This window comes from Bombina bombina, chromosome 5, assembly GCF_027579735.1.
Source record: "Bombina bombina isolate aBomBom1 chromosome 5, aBomBom1.pri, whole genome shotgun sequence".
Classification (NCBI taxonomy): Eukaryota; Metazoa; Chordata; class Amphibia; order Anura; family Bombinatoridae; genus Bombina; species Bombina bombina.
Window position 1 is genome coordinate 383049795 of NC_069503.1, and position 25331 is coordinate 383075125.

Genomic DNA, 25331 nt, shown 5'->3' on the forward strand with positions numbered 1-25331 from the left:
ATGTTTGACCGCCGCTGCGAACGCAAACAAGCTATGTTCGCCAGGAACTATTCGCCGGCAATCAATTTGCGACATCACTACTTATTACTATAACCTGGGCATTATCCTGGACACCACTAGCAATATTAAAAAGTTGGGGTGAAGACTGTACAGAAAAAATAGAAGTGCCAATGTAGGAATTCATACCATGTTGTAAAGCCTAACATCAACAACTTTGTTCTAGCACATAGTTGGCACCAATTGGACAATATACCTTAAATGCATGTACTTTACATCTAGTATAAATCACTAATTAACATAAAGTCCTATACCTAAATCTACAATATTGTTATATATAACATCCAGTGAATAGCCAGTGTTTTTTTAAGCAATTTTTCAGCTAGTTGTTATCCCATATTGTCCACATTGTCAAAACATACATATACAATTTTCTGTAGCCAGTTGAGTTTAAGCTAGTTAACTTACTAACATATTGATAACATCGCCAATACAATTCTGAATACATCATACTATTTGAGCTAGCTATATTTTGGAAACACAATTAATGATCCATTACTGATCAAATTCTTTCAAGTTTCTTAGATAATATAGGTTTTCTCCAATAACATTTCTACTTTAGTATATCAATTTATTACAATAAATTTTTAAGAATTCATTATGGCTGAAAGCCACAATCCCACAGGGGTAGTAGACATAGATAGAAGAAAGCACATAATGAATATTGCTCTAAAAGGTAACTCCCTTAGAACAGATGATCTAGCTGAAGGAGATCTTACTTCTATTTTATCTAATTTAGAGAATAATAAATATAAAGAAAGCAACCTGTGGTGGGATATAGAATTTTTAGAACTATATATTAATGAGAGAAAGGTCCCTAGAGGACTAAGAATGAAGAAATACCCCTCATTTGCACTACATAATTCAGAGTTCATGGATGAGTGGAAAAATAATTTGACCAACTGTTCCATTATCTTAATGAAGCAGTTGCTCAAACATAAAAAAGAAGAAAGAGACATATTATTGGTGCAAATAGTTAAGACATTAGAACTTCTAAAACCACTTGATTATAAAGCACAATTAGACACTACAATGAAAGAACTAGACACGACCCTGCCAGAAAGAAAAGTTAGTAAATATCAGAGAGATGACAGAGACTATGAACTGGACATAGTATACTCATGGCAAAAAAATCAACCAAATAGACAAAAAAAGAATTGAAAACAAGGCAATCACAAAAACAGGAATAAAAATAAAAGAAAGGGCAAATTCCATCACACACCAAATGCAAAACGAGTGATTTTCTCAAATATAGACACAGACAACACAGGAAGTCCCTCAGTAATAGAAGACACTGAAGCGCACACATCTAAATCTAGTGAAGAACTAGACAGTCCAGGTACCTTACAAGGGAGAACCAAACTATCGATACTGGTTAAAACACCAATTATGAGAAGCACACTAAAAAAGGAACAACCACTAAGCTACCCAAGCAGGATCAAAAAGGTGACTCAAAAGAAATAGGATCAGTAATTAATCTATTTGATAAACCACTTACCAGTTCACAGAATTCACTACTAAATAAAGGTTTATCTTTTGTACCTTACACAAATTTTGATTTATTTTCCACTATTTTAGATATCAATGCACTAATCAGAAAAATCACATTGTTCAAACATTTCATCCTACTTCAAGACACAAGAAAGGATTTAGTTAATCCTCATCTAAGAGAGAATAATTTAAACACAGTATATAATTCCACAGGTTTACAGTTCACAGACCTTTGTGACTTAAACACATTCATTTCACTACAAGCGATTACTTTGAGAGAAGAAAGTACACATGACATTATTCCTAAATGCAACACGTCTTCACATCCCTAGTCACATTTTTAACCAGTTCATAGACATGTTCCAAAATTTGAAAGAACTTGAGCTCACCAGATTACACTCTTCCTTGGAAACAATACAAGATATACCACCAAACAAAAAAGATTATCAAGCATTAAAATTGCTAAGAGACAACAAAGAAGTAGTAGTTACTTCAGCAGACAAAGGGGGAGTTGTGGTAATCCTCAACACAACTGATTACAAAAAAGAGGTACTAAATCAGCTCAATGATACCAATACTTATTCTAAACTAACATATAATCCTACAAACAAATACAAAAAAGAGCTTCTTGACCTCCTAGATTCAGCTTTCCTCAGTAAGGAATTGGCAGACTATTGCTTGGTAGACAATCCCACCATCTCCACCTTTTGCATTGTACCAAAAATCCAGAAGACCCTCATCAATCCACCAGGTAGGCCCATAGTGGCCAGTATGGGGTTACTGTGCGAGAGAGTGGGGGATTGGTTGGATAATGTACTGCAACTAATAATTAAATCTCTACCAGGATATATACGAGATAGCATACATCTCATACAGCAAGTACAAGAAACTAAATGGAAAAATGATTTTACATGGCTGACGATTGACGTATCAGCCTTATATTCTAGCATACCACATGAGCAAGGCTTATATGCCCTCAAATGTATGTTAAAACATTACACAAATTTCCCTGAGAGATTTATTGATTTTTTTTAGAGCAAATGACACAGTTCTTGCTCAAACACAACTACTTTGTCTTTGAGGGCCACTACTACCTCCAAAAATGTGGTATGGCAATGGGGGAGAAATTTGCCCCCTCATATGCCAATTTATACATGGGATACTTTGAAAAACAATACTTGTTTGGAGGTGGGCTGGCCCTCAAAGACAAAGTGTTTGTATATGGTATATTTATAGATGATCTTATCCTAATCTATAGAAAAAACACAGAATTGTACATAAAAGAAATTATTACATTCTTTAATAATAATACACTCAACTTAAATTTCACGTTCAAAACCAGTGACATGTCCATTGAGTTTCTAGATTTAATATTAGAACATGACTTGGAAGGTAAAATAATAACCAGTACTTACAGGAAACAATTATCAAGAAACACTATTCTAAGAGCAGACTCCTGCCATGCCCCACATATGTCTCTGTATCCTTAAGTATTGACCTTTAGGTATCCCTAAAGGTCAATACTTAAGGATACAGAGAAATTGTACATCCATAAACTTGTATAATAAACAAGCCAAAGAACTTACTCAAAGATGAATAGCGAGGGGATACCAAAAGAGTATTTTACTCAATATTAAACAACAAGTAGCAGGAATGGATAGGTCTAAACTTCTCAATAAGAGGGAACGAGTAGCAATAAATGGTAAAGTGAATATAGATGACAAAGCAAGAATCCATAGAGAACATATATGTTTTGTCACTAAATACAGTATTCAATTTTACACAATCATTACAATAATAAAGAAATATCTACCAGTCCTAAATGGAGATATCACACTAAGAAATAAACTAGAAAAATGAATCAAATTTGTGGCAAAAAAAGCACCAACTATACAAGATATGGTCACTCAGAAATTCCATAAACAAATTCACCTACTAAGGGCAACTATAGATGTGTTCGAATCCCATGCAAAAGTTGTCCATTGTCAAGTGTTAGTGACAGAAACTTTGCTTCCTGTAGGAAAGAGAGTGTCATATCAGAATTGAATCCAACTGTAGGTTTAGCTAAAGAGAGAGGTAATATTTTACTCTTTGTGATTATAAAGCTGCATAACTACCCTACTGTTTGGGTGTCAAGAGATATGTTACATATACATCTATTGCCATAGGGTGGCAACAAGTATGGCAGATTGATGTAACATATAACACCAACAGAAGAGTAGTGACCGGAATATTCAGCGATATACTTAAGCAATATCTGGTTAGGCAAAACGTATAATAAGATTCCTAAGCATAGATCTGATAGTGCAAATCTGATATTGTGAAAGTTTTCAGGTAAAGTCATAAATAATAAAGTCGATCCTTACTGAGATTATGCTGGATGAAGAATCTGAGTGTCGGGCGGTCGAGTTGCTTGCAGTTCCGGAGCTTAGGCATGTGTCGTCACCACTCGTGAGGATCCTGTGAGAGCTAAGCGTGGAGTAGGAGGCGTCAGCTGTTAGCATATGCAACACAGAATGAAGAGACGCTGGGCGGCTTTACCTTGTAGATGACTGAGAACAGTGGTAGTGAACTCCTAGGAATAACTCCAGAGGTAGATAGCTGGGTCAGCAAAGGAACTTTAAGAAAGTATCAAAAGACACAGCAATAACTTTAGTAGACAAGAATGTTGGTATTGGCATAAGCAATACTGAGATGAGCTAGGATTACCAAGCAAAGAATGATGTGGAGGCACATATTAAAAAATTGGATTTATATATGACACCCATACACAGAGAAAAGCTTAACTTTCAATTCCTCACAAACAAACAAAACATATCAAATAACACAAAGAATGGATCGCACATCTACCCACATTATATACCTTATTACATGTAAATTATGCCAACAATAGTACATAGGCATAACATTAACAACACGTTCTCTAAAAGACCGCATTAGAGAACATCTTATTTCAATAGAAGAAGAAATACCTAGAACTCCAGTAGCCAAACATTTTCATTTACATGAACAGAGTATATTGGATCTTCACATTGCAAACCAGAATACCACAAGGGATGAATAAAAGATATGATGTGAATCTATTTATAGATTAGAAATAGATAAGCAATAGCAGATTATACATAGTACATACAAAAATGGTTTCAGTCTACTTCACAAACTATAAATAATAATTGTTAAATGAGGTATAGTTTGAAACTCAGACAATTTAATAACAAATATAAATAATACAATCAAATATGATTACTAAAAAGAGTCTCCTAACATCAACTTAATGTCTATTATATATTTATAATAGATTAAGAACATCACAGTACCAAAACAGTTCTTCTGGATTCTCTCTGATAAGTATTGAACAGATAACATCCATTATATATAATCTTCCCCTATATCCCCACTAGGAAATAGTATCTCCTCAACAGCTTTTATATTACCCTACTGAAATTCTTTTATATTACTTTATTTCTTTTAAGTCATCTTCATTAGTTTAAATACAAACAATAGATTTTCTAGAGAACAAAGACATGATTTAGTCATCTATTAGACTCTACAAAGCAAACATAGTAGAGTCCTAGCAGTAACAAACAATTCCAGTAAATAGCTATAGTAGCTATCTTATGAGAACAGAAACTAGCTAGTTACACCTCATAAAATTAATAGAGGTATTCAGCTCTAAGAACAATAAGACTAGGGCACACAATACCACAAAATTATTCCCATCTTCTTCCTCCAAGCCAACTTGCTAACACTAGCTAAGTACTAGAGAGCAACAACAAAGATCACAACAGGCTTTTCTGATCCGAAATATATAAGCATATATCTATGTATATTAATAATCTCTAGATCAAAGGAGTATAATGCAAGCCAGTAACAGTCAGAAAGATTAGATTTATTAATAGGAAGATAAGGAAGTAGGTGGGTATGATAAAGTTACTTCTTGCCAACACTAGCTGCTTCATGAAAATATCATTGTTGCTTTTAACTTTTAACTTTATTAATTTTGATAAAAAAACATTTCTTTAGTATCTTTCCTCTTTAGTATCCCTTTTCCTTTATTATTTTATTATATATTTTTTAGCCTTTTTTTCTTCCTAACCAAGATTAAGTATTGATATACACATTAGTATACAAGTAAGCAAGATTATATACAAGTACATATAGGGTTAAAAAAGTATATATAGGCTTAAGAAGGATATTGTATGTCAGACAAATGTTAGATGAAAATATCTGTTCTTTTGCCTCACTGTTCTGGATCCATATAATGAGCGGACATAAAATGACACTGTTACCTAGTTCTTAATATAGTCTATTTGACATAATAACATAACAGTACTCATAGTGAAAATTGGTCTAGTCACATAAGACAATCAATGGTTAAATACAATATAAAGAAAACACCTCTCCAGGTAATTGGTTCCACTTACCTATAAAAGGATCCAGAGCAGCAGAGGGCATTATCTCTGATGAAGCACATGTACGCATGCACAAAACGCATCAGATAGGAGCTTACCTTGAGATTGTGAAACCTGTATTCCAATAAATTGTGGCTATACAAAGAGACCAGCGTTTTTCTTTCCTCATCACTTATTACTATTGATACTGATTGGGCTACTGGCTTGCATTTCTTTTTGGTAGGCGCTTATTCAAATATTTCAAAGTTCAATCCCATAAATCCCCTTTATGTGTGTCAGAGAGCCCAACAAAAAACAATTAATAGCTATTATATTATTCTGTATTGTTAGCCAGAGGGTAAATGTTTTCTGCTGCCACCACCACCAACAGCAGTACCACTACCACCAGCTCCATCACTACCAGAGCAAAATCTGTTTCTGCGTATACTTGTCTAATGAGTGATAGTAGGACAAGCACTGATTCCTGCTTCACAGAGTGAAATATAATTTTCAAGGCCATTGACTTCTGCTTTGACTCAAATATCTAGAGGAGCATCAGAAGCAGCAGGGTCATCTTCAACATCTGCTGTAGGAGGCAATCCCATGTCAACCAGGAGTAGGAGATATGCATTGCCCACCAGTACCAGAACTAGTAGCATCAGCATCAGCATCAGTAGCAGTTAAGGCTAAGTATACCAATAAGAGTAAAGAGGACAATGAAGGGAACTGAAGGTGTAGGTGCGGAATTTACATTTTTTAGCTCCTAGCCTAGTAGTATGATCAGGAGGGGGTCTGAGGTTACCAAGTAGCCTCCATGTACACGTCAACTCTTTAGTTTACTCGCAAACCACCTGCACCAGTGTTACCATCAGTTCCTCCATATTTTCTAGCAGCAGCTGGGTAGATTTATCAGAATTAGAAGGTTGTCTCCCAGCTCTCAGCAGTAGCAGCAGCACCCACCATGCCAAGCAGTTAGGGAGAAGAGGGAATTATTGAGCAGATTCTAGTTTGGCCCATGAGGATATATTATTCTGACTCGCAGCATGTCTACTATAGCCACCCATGGCTGTGCATTGTGGGTAGCAGCAGAAGTTCCTCCTAGGTTTTAGGCAAGTAATCCCCACCTGCATTTATTCTTTCCATTGCTAGGATCATCAACAGTTGTAAAGCAGCCAGTAAGTACATCATCGTCACCCACTACCCATGTTGCCAGTTGTTACCTCCACTAGAAGTGTATGATAAGAAAAACTTAAGAATGTAGGCTGTAATTCTTTTAGCAAAAGTAGCCACTGTGTGCCTCATAGCAGAATCATTTTGTAAAAGATGTTCACTCTAAATTAAGCCAGCATTGCTGATTCAAGTCCTTTAGAACTTAATCACTTTGCCATTTCTTAAACAGAAATTTCCATAATGCATGTTGAATTGGGCATGCTAAACAGGCAGCTAGAAATTTTTTTGTGGTACTGCACTAAGAGTGCCTGTGGGAAGTAAAAAAAAAACTTCCACATCATCCTTCTGTTGAATATCTGGCAAACTCTATATTCCTATGCTGAGTCCTTGTAACAATATATCAGAGAACTGAATTTAAATAACTTTGCTTCTTTTTGATTGTAACGGGGAAGTAACGTTCCAGCAAGCTAGACTAGTAATCTACGGTAACAATCAACTCACTTGTAATTGTAACAACCAAGATATCATGTAAAATCGAGGATGTGTTACAAGAGTTGAGGATGACAGTACACTATATGCTTTTAGTGAACTGTATAACACTTGTTGTTAATTTTGCCGGACAGCTAGCTCCCAGTAACTGGAGTGTCTATTAGTGGGAGTTGACTTTGGCAGGTATTCGTAGCAATGGATATACAGAGATAAACAGTACTGCAGAAGTTAATTATATATCAGGATGCAGTTAGTAGAAAGAGACCAGGGTTAAATGCAAGCAGCTTCAGTTTACAAACAGTAATGCAGAGGTTAATTGTATTTCAGGATGCAGTTAGTAGAGAGAGTTCACGGTTAAATGCAAGCAGCTTCACTATACAAATCTTACACTTGTAGTATGTTTAAGTGTACTTCAGAAGAGAGTTGCACAGTGTGTTTATGAAAGTTTATACAGCACCTGTCCAGAAGTCGCTGAATGAGATTTCCCCTTTAAGCAAACTGCAGCTGCTGTGAGTGCGATGAGTGCAGCACAGAGATCCGGTCCCAATGAGCTTGGTGAGCAGTGTGAACGCTGTGGTCCCTGCGTTTCCTGTTTGCTGAGTGGCGTGTCACGCCAGGTTGTTAGGAATACTCACAAGCAGACCCTGGATGGGGGAGGTGTGGAGTGAAGTCCTGCTGCAGATATGTAATGTCAGCTCCGGCTGAAATAGAGGTATGCTGATAGAAAAAGGAAATAAATACACAGTTTAAATCCTGTTATGCTGTAGAAAAGGTAAGGACTGGAACTGTAGCTATTACACTTCAATAAACCAGCAAAGGACCATGGGAGGAAGCAGGTTTATATTGGGTTCAGGTAGGAAGTTAACAAGATGTAAAGGTGGTATATAGTATTTGCTTGACACATTTAAGGTGGAATAGGAGGATCATGACATCTACTGATCGTATTGGACACAGGAGGGCATGTGACCAGAATACTCTCTGAAACAGACCACCTTGTTCACAAGCTGAACGCTGTATATGCCGTATACAACAGGGGAGGAAAAAGTGTCTAACAGAAGAAAAGCTAGTGTCCAAATGAAGATTCCATGAGAAGAGAAATCACTTGGTGAATAAGATTGTATCACTAGCTGACCAATCATGGCCCTTTCATCTCTCCCAATCCTAATTAATGTAAACTAAGCATGTGCATTTGGAGGATTGGATTCCTCTGAATGCGAAAGAAGGTGGCCGCTCGCTGCGTTCTGCTCTTTTAAGGGATTGATTTCTGCTTGTAAAAGTGCAACACAATACAATCTGTACAAATTAAATTATTAGTGTGTTGTACTTTCACAAGAATAAATCAGGCTCCAAAACGAGCTGAATACTGCGAGCGGCCAACTTCTTTCGAATTTGGAGGCATCTGAAAACTCTGAATGCACACGCCTAATTTACAGGAAGTTATAGCATGGATAGCTCTCTGCTGCTGCATTGTTGCACAATCTACAAAGTTGACTGCCTTTAACAAAGTGGTGGAAGTAGCCTGCAATTCTTCTGCAATGCAGTGCTGTTTTGTGTTTAACTAAAATGCAGTTTGTTAAAAGCAAACCATGGAATATGGACAAACTTGATAAAACAGAAGCATACAAATGTAAGTTTTGATTGTAAATTTGGACTTCTGAGAGATACTGCTCTCCTTCACACTAAAGGAATTTCACAAGGTCTTTGGAAACAGATCTCTGAATTGAGTCTGCAAGGAGCAGGTGTGTGGGAAGGTGAAGAATGTGAAAACTATATTTCCTTTCACTCATACTACTTTTACTCCACTTGCCACCTTCCTTGTGGGTGTATTTATCAGCTGCTGTTCAATAGACTCTCTAGCATATGTTTGTTTGCTGTCCTTGGAGTTGTTTAGGATTTTTGTACTATAATCAGAGGTGAACTTCAGTTACTCTGCTGCCACTTCTATCTGTTGCTGCCACTGCGGCTCCTGCCCTTCCTGCTTTGTGGTGTTCATCAGTGAAAGCTAAGTCCTTATGAAATTACTGACCTCTGTGTCCAAGGTACTCAAGGCATGTCTTTTTCCTCCTCTCTTCAAGGTGTATTTTTGAGGTTTGTGTACTATTATTATCAGAGGCCAAGTTCAGTAACTTTACTGCCTGCTGCCTTTCCAGCTCCTGCCCTTCCTTCTCTGTGGTGGTCATCATAAGTAAATGCAAAATCCTTTGGGAATTGATGGCTGCTGTGTCCAAAGGAATAATAGGCATGTCTTTGTCCTCCTCCTATGGAGGTGTATTTTTGAGTTTCATGTAGTATAATCAGAGTCCTACCTAGTTCAGGAACTCTGCTTCCTGTTGCTACATCTCCTGCTTCTGCCCTTCCTGCTCTGTGGTTTTCAGCGTCAGTCAATGCCAAATCCCTAGGGAACTGCTGGCCACTGTGTCCAAGTGACTTTTGGGGTTTGTGTACCAGAGCCCTACCTAGTTCAATAAATCTGCTGCCTGCTGTTGCTACCTTTCCTGCACCTGCCCTTTCTGGTCTTAGGGAAGTAATGTATCAAAAGGACTGTAGACACTATTTTGGTGTATTTTTGAGGTTTATTTACCAGAAGCCTACTTCAGTAACTTTGCTGCCAGCTGCTGCCTCTCCTGCTACTGGCCTTCTCTTAATTGAGTCTCCAAGGATAACTATTAACTACAAACTTGTTATGGAGCAGGAGTGTGAGAAGGTGAGAAATGTGGCTTTAGAATGAGAGAGATCAAAAAAGAATGGGAGAGTTAAAAAAAATAAGATGGTATGGAAAGGTTGTACTTGTGGAAATTAAAAGGTTAGAAGGGTATGACAATAGGGTGGTGGAAAAGGAACTGAATGATTAATTGATATTACTGTAATTATCACGTGCTTTTAATTGCAATTTACTCTGATTTATCTTTGTAAACATTGTTCTATTTCTTGTATTTTTATTATTTATTTATAAAGCGCCAACAGATTCCGCAGCCCTGCCCACTCTAGATGGGTAGGAGGATGGGAAACAGGAGGTGGGGACTGCAAAGATGAGAAGGATATTAGTGAGGAGATAGATGAGAGCAACTGTTAGGTAAGTTAAATTAATTTGTTTCTTAGTCGGGTGATAAGCTTCCCTGAAACAAAAGGTCTTTAGGGAGCGTTTAAAGGAGGACAGATTAGGGGAAAGTCTGACAGCTCAAGGAAGTGTGTTCCAGAGAGTTGGTGCCGCACGAGAGAAGTCCTGTAGTCTAGCAAAGGAGGAGGTGATGGTAGAGGATGCAAGGAGCAGGTCATTGTTGAATCTTAGGGGGCGGGCTGGAGTATATTTGTTGATGAGTGAGGACAGGTAGGGTGGGGCAGCATTGGTGAGGGTTTGTAGGTCAGGGTGAGAATTTTGAATTTAACTCTGGTGTGAATGGGGAGCCAGTGAAGGGACTCAGAGAGGTGGAGCAGAAACAGAGCATCGGGAGAGGTGGATTAGCCTGGCAGAGGCTTTTAGGATGGAATGAAGGGGAGAGAGGTGGGTTAGTAGGTTATTACAGTAGTCAAGTTGGGAAATTACCAAGGAGTGGATTAGCTGTTTAGTAGTTTCAGCGCTCAGAAATGGATGAATTTTGGAGATATTGCGTAAGTGGTTTGCGGCAGGATGAAGAGAGCAATTGGATGTGGGGAATGAAGGACGGGTTTGAGTCAAGTGTGACTCCAAGGCAGCGGACTTGTGGTGATGGGGAGATAGTGGTGCCGCTAACAGTGATAAAAATAAGAAAATGGAGTAGAGTTAGAGGGGGGATTAGAAGTAGTTCAGTCTTGGATATGTTTATTTTTAGGTGGTGAGATGCCATCCAGGAGGATATGCCAGATAAGTTGTCGTTAATGTGAAAATTGACAGGAGAGAGTGCAGGGGTGGATAGGTAAATCTGGGTATCATCAGCATAGAGGTGATGTGTATGTTCTCATGTTAATGTTAAAATTGAATCTTTTTATTCCTGGCATTTCATATAAATGTAATTTTGTTTTTAAAAAGAATGTTTTATAGACTTTCCATTGGTTGTAAGGTAATTGAACTAATGTCATTGAGAATTAAATTGTTTCCTGAATATTCTAGTGAACTGAAAGGTGCTATAGCTGAAATTCTGACATTCCTATTCTCTCAAAAAATCCTAACTGAATTTTCGGACAAAACTATTTTTTCCCATGCACATATATAAATACCATAAATATTATTAAGCACTTAAAAGGAAGTTACAAAAAAGCAGCCCCTTTTATAGCAAAACTGAAAAAAGAGAGTGGTAGGAGAAACCATAAGTGCTCAAAATTGTTTAATGCCTACTAATTTGAAATTATAACACCTGCTGTTTGTCAATGCTTAAACCAGCCATTTTCTAATATATCATCTACATATCACAATTTTAAAGGGAACACTAAACACTAAATGCATTTCATACACATCCCTCTAATTATGGGTGGCTCCATTTTGGAACCTAAGTTACATTGCAGGTGTCTGAAGGAAAGTTACTGCACATGTACAAACACATGAGCACTGTAATGCATTGAAAGTTTAATTTCAACATGGCAGCACTCATGACTAGAGAGAGATGGAGCCTAACTTCAATACTATATTTATAAAATATAGATAATGTTTAATGTCTCTTTCACCAGTAACAAGACAATTTTAGAGAAACGACTAGGAAGTAGGTGTCATGCCCCAGAGAGGGAACAAAAACATCCTTGATTTAAAGTTTCATGAGTTACAATGTTTATAAATGTTAATGGCTTTGTTACACAGTCATGTACCTAAGTAGGGGAGATTGGACTTCTGTAAGAGTAATTTTGAATATATTAATGTTACAGTGATGTATTCCCCATGGCAACAGCGAAGCACTGTGCTCTGTTTTTATGTGGCTGAGCTGTCTATATTATGTGAATCTGGTCATATGTCTGTACTGTTTTATGCACTTATGGACTGTGTGTGAAGTCTGTGCTTTATCATGCAACTTTGCTTTGTCATATGTCTGCGCTATGTCATTAGTTTATGCTTTGTAATGTGTTTGTTCTGCATAATGGATCTGTGCTCTAGCATGTTACTTTGCTTTATTATAATTACTATGTCATAGGTCTATATTTTATCATACATCTGTATTTTGCCATGATCTCTTCTTTATCATCTGCTTTTGCTTTTTCATGTATCTGCTGAGCTATGGGTTTGTACCAGTGGTTAAACATACCAATACAGTGATTTTATTAGTGAGAAAGCAAATCTTTAAGAGTTGGGTACCTTCACTTCAGTATACACACCCAATTGTATGTGGAACAGGTAGATGTTAAGGGGACTAACAGAAGTAAAAATTCTAGACAAAATGAAAGTCATATATACAAAATCTTCCAAAACAGATAGCGACTAGAGTAATATTTGCTTTTCAAAACTTCTCTCATTTGATGAATTGGAGAATATGGGGCCTATCTATCAAGCTCCGAATGGAGCTTGAAGGCCCGTGTTTCTGGCTGCTCCATAACCCTGTCCGCCTGCACTGAGCAGGTGGACAGACATCGCCAGAAATCAACCCGATTGAGTACGATCGGGTTGATTGACACCCCCCTGCTGGCGGCCCATTGGCCGCAAGTCTGCAGGGGGCAGCGTTGCACCAGCAGCACTTGTGAGCTGCTGGTGCAATGCTGAATACGGAGAGCGTATTGCTCTCCACATTCAGTGATGTCTGTCAGACCTGATCCGCACTGTCGGATCAGGTCCAACAGACATTTGTTAAATTGGCCTCTATGCATATATTGGATAATAGAGGATACTCAAGAGTCATTTCTCCAATGCATCTTATGATGATATCTATTAGTCTACATAAGTTTGAGTACTCCAGCATCAATGGAGGGATAAATGTGTTACAATAGGGTGCACGGCCAGGGGCTAATATTTGCAGGTGTGTTATTTGCTGTTTATTTATTTGGTTTTATTGTTACTCTTTAAAAATAATAATAATAACTATGCTCAAACATCATTGGGATCAACAGGTTATGATGAATTCTACTTTTATAATTAAATGTCTGGATTATTATTATGACTTATTTCTGGAGTGCTAACAGACGTATGATATGTATGCAAAGGTAACATTTATAACAAGCAAATGGATAGAGAGCCATTCAAATTAGTTGCCAACTGTTGTAGATCATGTTACATGAAGGTGATCCATAGGACTGCTGGGCTTGTAGAACAACATTCTAAGGAGTTCAAAGGGATGACAAAAGGAGAAGAGCAGAGGTAAGAAAAGGTTAGCATACTTTCCATGCATCCCTGAAGAGTAAAGTCTGAAACTTAGAAAACTATGGAAAAGTCTAGAGGAGTGCGAGTTTCACAAGATTAGGGCCATTCTGGAGTAATCCTGTAGATGTGAATATGAAGAGATAACAAAAAATGAGGTGTGAGGATTGAATCAAAGATTTGAGTCAAATATGACCATAAGGCATCAGGCATAAGGGGTTAAAGTAATGATATAATTATTGATAGTTATAGAAAGTTGGGAGGTCAAGAAGAGAAGGGGACTAAGAACATATCATTGAGGTACACCAACAGAAAGCTGTACAGGGGTAAAGGGTGCCCCAGAGAAGTATACACTAAAGGTATGTTTAGACAGACAGGAGGAGAAGCATGAGAGGGCTTTCTCACAAATGCCAAGATTGGGTGGTCAACAGTATCATATAATTCAAACAGCTCAAAAAAGATTAACAGAGAGAAATGGCCTTTAGGCTTTGCTGTAAGTAGGTTTTTAGTAACTTTAATGACTGTAGTCTCTGTGGAGTGCACTGGATCAAGGAGGGAGTATGTTGTGAGGAAATTTTAAGGGTGGTAATTGGAAGGGGAGGTTGTAACAAGAGAAGGTTTTTTGAGGATAGATGTGACCAGTTTATGTTTAAGGAATGAGAGAAATATAGCTGTGCTGAAAAAAAGATTGAAGATATGATTTGAGGATTGGGGTAAGACTAGGGATCTGATGATTTAAAGCTCTCAGCTCTGATGATATTCTCTAAGATGTCACTTCAGTAAGGTGAGGTCCCTTAAAATAATCTTACAAAAGCAAATTTTAGCCTGAGAGCTGTTTAAAATTATACAGTATATGGTTATGGATGTGAAGGAGAGACACATACATTGCAATATAATGCTCAAAAAGGCCTTCAAAGATTTTGCATTTTTTATCATCATGCCCTAGGAGAGAGGGAGGTCAATGGGTCAGGATAATATAAATTTCATCCTCAGTAACATAAGTAAACCAGCAGAATTTATGACTATGTGGGTTTTGGATGATGGGGAATGGTTGAGGAGGCTGGAGATTTGTTTTGTGTTGAAAGACTATTTAATTTATGATGGAATATATTTTGTTGTTGAAGTGGCTTGTAAAATCATGAGCCTGAGAGAGAAGTGGTATTAGGATGGAGAAGAGAAATGAATTGTAACTTGGAGAACAGATGTTTAGAGATTGAAGGAGTAGAGATAAGATTATAGAAGTAATCCTGCTCAGAGAGATTAAGGTAGAATAGTAGAAATGCAGCTCATACAGAAGAAAGTACTGAAGATGAACAGTAAAACTTATAGCTCAGCAGTGAGTGAACATCTGTGTAGGTAGCATGTCAGAGAAGAATGCCAGGACTGAGGATAAGTGAATGATTTGTGAGCTATGGTAGGAAGGGACAAATTTTTCTAAGACTAATTTAAGAGCTGAGTTTTATCTGTCTACCTATCTATCTATCTTTTTATCTATCTAAACATCCTGTCAGCTTTAATAGTGCATTTGTGTTATTCTTTTTTTGTAACTTTACGATTTGTATATTATCAATAAACAGTAAATTATTGGATACAAACCATTGTATATTATATTTTACTCTGTTATCTATTTGTTTTGATGGAAATAAAGGCTATTTACCTTGACTCAAAAAAGATTTTATTGTAGTATGTAAGATATGTAAACCTAGACAACATTTCAAAAACTCCAAGCTAATTATTCTTGGCAAAGAACGATACGTCTGTGAAATTTCAGAATAAATGCTCTTTAAAACAAAAATATAAAGAGTTTATGTAAAGTACAGAAGAATCTTACGGCTAGATTACGAGTTGTGCATTAGGCTTAAAAAGCAGTGTTAAGAGGTCCTAACGCTGCTTTTTAACGCCCGCTGGTATTACGAGTCTTGAAGGTACAGACTCACCGCTCACTTTTTTGGCCAGACTTGGAAATACCACAAATCCACTTACGTAAATTGAGTATCCTCTTTTTTCAATGGGACTTGCATAGCACCGGTATTACGAATCTGCCAAAAAGTGAGCGGTAGACCCTCTCCTGTCAAGACTGGTACCGCATTTTAAAGTCAGTAGTTAAGAGTTTTACACTACAACGCCGTAGCATAAAACTCTTAACTAAAGTGCTAAAAAGTACAGTAACAACCATAAACTACCTATTAACCCCTAAACTGAGGCCCTCCCGCATTGCAAACACTAAAATAAATTTTTTTAACCCCTAATCTGCCGAACCGGACATCGCCGCCATTATAATAAATATATTAACCCCTAAACCGCCGCACTCCCGCCTCGCAAACATTAGTTAAATATTATTAACTCCTAATCTGTCATCCCTAACATCATCGACACTTATCTACATTTATTAACCCCTAATCTGCCGCCCCCAACGCCGCCACCACTATACTAAAGTTATTAACCCCTAAATCTAAGTCTAACCCTAACACCCCCTAACTTAAATATAATTAAAAGAAATCTAAATAAAAATTACTATCATTAACTAAATTATTCCTATCTAAAACTAAATACTTACCTGTAAAATAAACCCTAAGCTAGCTGCAATATAAATAATAGTTACATTGTAGCTAGCTTAGGATTTATTTTTATTTTACAGGCAAGTTTGTATTTATTTTAACTAGGTAGAATAGTTATTAAATAGTTATTAACTATTTAATATCTACCTAGATAAAATAAAGACAAATTTACCTGTAAAATAAAACCTAACCTAAGTTACACTAACACCTAACACTACACTATAATTAAATTAATTCCCTAAATTAAATACAATTAAATACAATTAAATAAATTTAGCTAAAGTACAAAAACCCTTCACTAAATTACAGAAAATAATAAACAAATTACAAGATTTTTAAACTAACTACACCTAATCTAATCCCCCTAACAAAATAAAAAAGCCCCCCCCCCCAAATAAAAAAGGCCCTACCCTACACTAAATTACAAATAGCCCTTAAAAGGGCCTTTTGTCCCGGGGCATTGCCCCAAAGTAATCAGCTCTTTTACCTGTAAAAAAAATTACAAATCCCCCCCAACATGAAAACCCACCACCCACACAACCAACCCTACTCTAAAACCCACCCAATACCCCCTTAAAAAACCTAACACTAACCCCTTGAAGATCACCTTACCAGGAGAAGTCTTCATCCAACCAGGCCAAAGTCCTCAACGAAGCCGGGAGAAGCCTTCATCCAAGCAGGGGCAAAGTGGTCCTCCAGACGGGCAGAAGTCTTCATCCAGACGGCATCTTCTATCTACATCCAATCAGCCAATAGAATGCCAGCTCAATCCTATTGGCTGATTGGATCAGCCAATAGGATTGAACTTCAATACTATTGGCTGATTGCATCAGCCAATAGGATTTTTTTCTACCTTAATTCAGATTGGCTGATAGAATTCTATCAGCCAATCAGAATTGAAGGGACGCCATCTTGGATGACGTCATTTAAAGGAACATTCATTCAGTGTTAGCCGTCGGAAGGAAGAGGATGCTCCGTGTCAGATGTCTTAAAGATGGACACGCTACGCGCCGGATGGATGAAGATAGAAGATGCTGTCTGGATGAAGGCTTCTGCCCATTTGTAGGACCACTACGCTGGCTTGGATGAAGACTTCTCCCGGCTTCGTTGAGGACTTCGGCCCGGTTGGATGAAGACTTCTCCCGGTAAGATGATCTTCAAGGGGTTAGTGTTAGTTTTTTTTAAGGGGGTATTGGGTGGGTTTTAGAGTAGGGTTGGTTGTGTGGGTGGTGGGTTTTAATGTTGGGGGGTATTTATACATTTTTTTACAGGTAAAAGAGCTGATTACTTTGGGGCAATGCCCCGCAAAAGGCCCTTTTAAGGGCTATTTGCAATTTAGTGTAGGGTAGGGCTTTTTATTTTGGGGGGGCTTTTTTATTTTTTTAGGGGGATTAGATTAGGTGTAATTAGTTTAAAAATCTTGTAATTTGTTTATTATTTTCTGTAATTTAGTGTTTGTTTGTTTTTGTACTTTAGCTATTTTTATTTAATTGTATTTATTTGTATTTAATTTAGGGAATTAATTTAATTGTAGTGTAGTGTTAGGTGTAATTGTAACTTAGGTTGGGTTTTATTTTACAGGTACTTTTGTATTTATTTTAGCTAGGTGGTTATTAAATAGTTTTTAATAACTAATTCTACCTAGTTAAAATAAATACAAACTTGCCTGTAAAATAAAAATAAACCCTAAGCTAGATACAATGTAACTATTAGTTATATTGTAGCTAGCTTAGGGTTTATTTTATAGGTAAGTATTTAGTTTTAAATAGGAATCATTTTGTTAATGATAGGAATATTTATTTCGATTTCTTTTAATTATATTTAAGTTAGGGGTGATAGGTTTAGGGTTAGACTTAGGTTTAGGGGTTAATAACTTTAATATAGTGGCGGCGACATTGGGTGCAGCAAATTAGGGGTTAATAAATGTAGGTAGGTGGCAGCGATGTTAGGGCTGGCAAATTAGGTGTTAATAATATGTAAATAATGTTTGCAAGGGGTTAAAATGTTTATTATAGTGGCGGCGACATTGGGGGCAGCAGATTAGGGGTTAATAAGTGTAGGTAGGTAGCAGCAACATTGGGGGCAGCAGAGTAGGGGTTAATAAATATAATGTAGGTGTCAGCAATGTTGGGGGCAGCAGATTAGGGGTTCATAAGTATAATGTATGTGGCGGCGATGTCCGGAGCAGCAGATTAGGGGTTAATAATTATAATGTAGGTGTCGGCGATGTCAGGGGTGGCAGATTAGGGGTTAATAAGTGTAAGATTAGGGGTGTTTAGACTCGGGGTTCATGTTAGGGTGTTAGGTGTAGACATAAAATGTATTTCCCCATAGGAATCAATGGGGCTGCGTTAGGGAGTTTTACGCTGCTTTTTTGCAGGTGTTAGACTTTTTTTTAGCCGGCTCTCCCCGTTGATTCCTATGGGGAAATCATGCACTTACACGTTACACCAGCTCACCGCTAACGTAAGCAGCGCTGGTATTGGAGTGCGGTAATGAGCAAAATTTTGCTCAACGCTCACTTCTTGTCGGGTTTTAAAAAACCTGTAATACCAGCGCTGTCTGTAAGTGAGCGGTGAGCATAAACTGCTCGTTATCACCGCACAGCCTCTAATGCAAAACTCGCAATCTAGTTGTTAGCTTGGAAAAAAAAAATAGGCCACAGAGAAGTTTGTGCCAAATAGTAGTCCCTGCGATTACACATTTATGCACAAATTCAGTTGCTTGTGTGTCACTTTACTGAAGTAAAATAAAGGAATCAGATTTATAAATTCAAATAACAAAGAAAGACATACCATTGTATATGTTTAGTCTCGTTATTCATACCAATATAAACTTGCATAAGTTACTTAATGCAGATCTTTTGATAGTAAAGATAAGGTAGTTTAAGTCAGACAGTCCAGGTCAAGACCTCACAGGGAAAAGCAACATAAAGCCATTGAACAAATGGAGGGTCCACAAACAAGCTATAGTCCTAAGAAGTCAGTCCAAACAAAGGGTAGAACAGAAGCTTAGTCTGGGAAAGCAGAAGTAAAACCAGAAAGTCCAAATAGTAAACTGCTAGGCTAAGAGGTAGTAAATAACTTAATACACAAGCAACCACATGCTACAAACACAGAGTTAATATACATTATTTCAATTAAGGCCTAACTGATCCTTTAGGTTTTCTTACAGGTACAGTACCCTAACTGCACCAGGGACGGAAATCACTTTTTTAGACATAAACTTAACTTGATAGAGCCCTCGCATTAGGCACAACCTCAGCGTTTTTCTACAAGGTCTGGTGGACGGATGAGTCCTATGAAAAGAAGCCACCAAATGAGGAACATGGATATCCCTTCCAAGCTCCCATGAATAATCCTCAGGACCACAACCCATCAATCTGACAAGATTCTGCAGACGACCCCTGGAAATATTCATGGGGTAAGATTGGCTCTACTTCTGAATTACAGAAAAGTCTTGCATCTGCTGAGGTGTGTAGGAATGAGAGAGAGGCTATGAAGGGAGATTGGATGGTTGGGAAGACTGCATCAGTGAAAGGTGGGGGACAGAGGAAGGCTCTACTTGGGGACTACATAGTGAGTAGGAATGAGAGGCACTACACATTTTATCCAAAACAGAAATGAAATTGGAGGGAAAAACAGACTCCTTTTTTAAATCATTAGAACAATTTTCAGTACAATTTTATTCACAAATGTCACTAGGGTTATGTTTCCTAAACCAAGGTAACCCCAAACCTATGGGAAATTTGGAAGATTTAACCACATCAAATTTTATTTTTTCCACATGAGTATTTCCAATCCACATTTTAAGGGTGCAAGTCTAAAGCGAAATAGGATCAGAACTAACAGGACTACCATCTACCAGAAACACCAGTTCAACCTGTCTATCAACCAAACAAAAAATGATAGGAACAGATACATGTTTTACAGCTGCAGAAGAAGTTCTAGAAGTACTAGAGTTGTTTCCTTTTCAACAAAACCAGACAATTCTTAACCACATGTCCCGCATTTCCACAATATAAACCAGTTCAAAACACTCACCCTATTTATAACAGTCCCAACCACCATTGCACCGTCTCTGGAGGCGTCCCGGATGTTGTCCACATCACGTGATGCTGACGTCACCGGACGCCATGCTAGAGACAGCTGTGTGCAAAGATAAAAACAAAGACAAAATGACGAATTGGACCATACTAGACTAATATCCCAAATTAGCATATCTTGTAAAGCAACAAGCAGTCCTAATGTGGAGTACGGGGGTCATGTAAACAAAACAAGGGGTTAGGGGAAAGGGGAAAGCAGGGTATACAGTACATCATGAAATAGAATACATTGTGAACATGAATATATCATAAAAAGATTAAAGAAAATCAATGCCTGTAAATATGATAACCCTACTATACAAAATATAGAGCCAGGCTGCAAACGACTATATACAAAATACACATATAGTGACATGCATGTAATAAACATGTAGTAAACAGGGAGAGATAGCACCAATCACTAATCAAGGCATAATAATGCCTCATAACAAAAAGATGGACAGTACGAAAACAAGACAACCAATATTGGTCACTTTAGACCAGAGCTAACAGAATACTGGTACTAGTGTATCCCACTATGTCACTCAGTAAGAACCTAAGTAGATCAATTAACATGATACTCTAATTTGGGATATTAGTCTAGTATGCTCCGATTCGTCATTTTGTCTTTGTTTTTATCTTTGCACAAAGCTGTCTCTGGTGTGGCATCCGGTTGCCATGGAGATCATGACGTCAGCATCACGTGACATGGACAACTTCCGGGACGCCTCCAGAGACGGCACGATGGTGGTGGGAACTGTTATAAATAGGGTGAGAGTTTTGAACTTCTTATATATTTACTTTGAAAATGGGGGAGACACCAAAACGTTAGTATTAAACTACCTTGGGATACTAAGACCCTGTGAGTGCCTTCCATTTTTTGCCCTCTTTGTATTGTGCTTGAAGCACACCTAGGGCATTTACTTGCAGTCTTACTGCCTTTTACCTAGAGTGCTTTTACCTTTCTGGATATCTATCTATCTAACTATCTATCTATCTATCTATCTATCTATCTATCTATCTATATTTATACACATAAATACATATGTACACATATATAGACATATTTATAAGTGTATTAGAGCCCTTTGGTGTCAAATGGATCAAAATATGAAAAAGCATATTTTATGCTACAGTCATATTTAATAAAGTGTTATACTGTGTATTTACTGTAAATATTTCACATTCCAATGTTCTGCACAAATGAGAATATTTTCTATGTATTTCTAAATAGATATTCCTATATATCTGAATATATCTCCACCTATATATAATCATCTATATATAGGTGGATATATATAATGTACCAAAATACCATGAGATATATGTAGACATATGTATTTATGAATAAATAGAACATATTCTGATGGGAAGAATATTGGAATGTGAAATATTCATATTTTCATGCCAGGTTAGTGCACTTAAGAATATGCGTTCGGGTTTGCGCACAAGTAGGGTGTTAGTTATTTTCCACTTTCTTTCTCCATTGGCTTCTATAGGGGAATATGTTAACAAGCACGCAATAGTCTATGTTTAACTTTTTACATGCATCAGGTTAGTGCACGAAGAAAACGTTTTACTTTCAACTTGTAATATGAGCGCTACCTGACGCACAGAAAAAGCTTACTTCTAACTGAGTCAGCACTTGAGTGGAAGCATTAAATACCACTTGTAATCTGGCCCTTAAACAGCAAACAGTGTTGTCATTCTTCTGGGGGTATTGATCATTTTATTACCTTATTTGCATAGGTTCACATTCTGATTTAAAAGACTCCATAGAAAATGTAACATCTGGTGGAATAGGTTCACTAAAAACAAAAAATACCTCAACAGAGGTTTCCTTTAATAAAGTCAGCCTAACTCCCTTCTCTCTCTTTCATGAAATCTGTGAAAGAACTAGGAATATCAATACGGGCTAATTCATCTTTAAGTTCATCAGACAATCTAAATCTAAACTGATCATCTAATACAGCCTCATTCCACCCTGTATCACTAGACAACAAACACAATCTAGCAATGTAGTATTCCACAAGCTCTTTCCCTGAGTAAAAAATCAAATAGAACTTTGGGCAGCAGCAACAGAAAATGAATCATCATAAATAAGCTTTATTGTATCCACAAAATAATCCAACTTATTAAGTGGAGCGCTAACTATTGCGTGCAAGCGATAAGGGCTATTTTGCATCTCTTTGCACACATCTGCAGAATGGACAGTGGGCCCTAGAGTAATCTTATACACTTAAAACAACAGATAACAGTGAGTTGGCATATCCCTGAATCCTATAGAATGGGTAGTTGGCACTTTCTAGGCACACCTACTGAAAACAACAGCAAGCATTGTGTAAAATAAAAAAATTATGTAATGCTACACTTTATATACTAACAAAAAAAATGGCACTTTTTTGGGCACACCGTTGACACTAGGATGGAGCAGTTGGCACTTTGCAGACACACCCACTGAAAACAACATATAGCAGTGCTGTGTGTAACTTACACTATTTTCCTGTAAAGCACCACTTAATTTTACCAACAACAAATTTTGGCGTATGAATATTCTAATTTTTTTAGCACAAACTGGCACCTGCAGCATGAGCAGTGGGCACTAGCCAGTGCTCCTCCAACTAAAAATAACAGATAGCAGTGAAAAATGGGAGAATTGGGTAATAAATAACAAAGTAAAAAACATTTGTTGCCGCACCATCACTCATTCTTTTTGTTAAGGGTACAATTTGTTTTACAGCAACAATTTTATACTGAAGAAGTGAGCTGATACGCTCACGAAACGTGTAAGGCACGTGACGCTTGTTCGTGATGTCACTTCCGGATATCCGATTCACGCCGCAGGGCCCCACACGCCGAGCGGTGAGTACAGCAGCCTCCAGCTCTATATATATATTTTTTGCAGAAACACTTTTTTCTAGCAATCATTTCAAATAGGCTAGTACAACAGCCTCCAGCGCTGTATATTTTTTGCAGAAACTGCCTTTTTTTTAGCACTCATTTTAGCACTCACTTTCGAATAGGTGTTTTCTAATAAGCATACACATTCACCTTTATTTTATTTTGTACCACACTCACAGTCAAAATTGCTACTTATCTATTCCAGATTCTTTAATAGCCCTAGCTTTTTAAATAAATAGCTTTTAATTAAATAGCTTTCAAACTGTTAGGTTTTTCCCAAACCACTAATGAGAGTATTTTTGAATCCAGAATTCCCATCAGCTTTGTTGTTTAACACTATATGGTTCTCTATATAGGAACCAATAAACTACAAAATAACACATTATCAATTAGGTTCATATGCCTATCAATGTTATCACAGATTTATTTTTATCGTAATCAAATATTTTGTATATTTAATATTTAAAATTTAATATTTTGTATTTTTAAATCTTTTTAATTCATTTCATCTTTTAAACAAATTAATTTTTTGTTTCTCTTTTAATATTTTTTGTCAATTATTAAGTAATTAAAAATAAATCATATTTTTTTAAAAAAATCATCCAATACATATATACATATCAGCTCACATTAAAGAGAACTACCCCTTCTATCCACCCTCCGTACACATATATGGAGTGGAACTGGAAGGGGGGTCCTACAATACCTTTTCAGTCACTATCAGACTGCCTGGGCGTTCCACATCGTTGATCACTGGTCCCTGTGATCACACAGGTGAGTTAAAAAAGTACATTTTCACCGCAACCTTACGCCTAGATTTAGAGTTTTGCAGCCAAAGGGGTGCGTTATCTATGCATGCTTTTTTCTGGCCGCACCTTTTAAATACCGCTGGTATTTAGAGTTCACAGAATGGCTGCGTTAGGCTCCAAAAAAGGAGCGTAGAGCATATTTACCGCAACTTCAACTCTCGATACCAGCGGTGCTTATGGATGTGGCCAGCTTCAAAAATGTGCTCGTGCACGATTCCCCCATAGAAAACAATGGGGCTGTTTGAGCTGAAAAAAAACACCTGCAAAAAAGCCGCGTTCAGCTCCTAACGCAGCCCCATTGTTTGCTATGGGGAAACACTTCCTACGTCTGCACCTAACACTCTAACATGTACCCCGAGTCTAAACACCCCTAACCTTACACTTATTAACCCCTAATCTGCCGCCCCCGCTATCGCTGACCCCTGCATATTATTTTTAACCCCTAATCTGCCGCTCCGTACACCGCCGCCACCTACATTATCCTTATGTACCCCTAATCTGCTGCCCTAACATCGCCGACCCCTATATTATATTTATTAACCCCTAATCTGCTCCCAACGTCGCCTCCACCTAACTACACTTATTAACCCCTAATCTGCCGACCGGACCTGAGCGCTACTATAATAAATGTATTAACCCCTAATCCGCCTCACTCCCGCCTCAATAACCCTATAATAAATAGTATTAACCCCTAATCTGCCCTCCCTAACATTGCCAACACCTAACTTCAAGTATTAAATCCTAAAAAAATGCCCTACCCTATTCTAAATTACAAAAGTTCAAAGCTCTTTTACCTTACCAGCCCTTAAAAGGACCTTTTGTGGGGCATGCCCCAAAGAATTAAGCTCTTTTGCCTGTAAAAAAAAAACATACAATACCCCCCCCCAACATTACAACCCACCACCCACATACCCCTAATCTAACCCAAACCCCCCTTAAATAAACCTAACACTAAACCCCTGAAGATCTTCCTACCTTGTCTTCACCATGCCAGGTATCACCGATCGTTCCAGGCTCCGAAATCTTCATCCAAGCCCAAGCGGGGGCTAGACATCCATCATCCGGCGGCTGAAGAGGTCCAGAAGAGGCTCCAAAGTCTTCATCCTATCCGGGAAGAAGAGGCGATCCGGA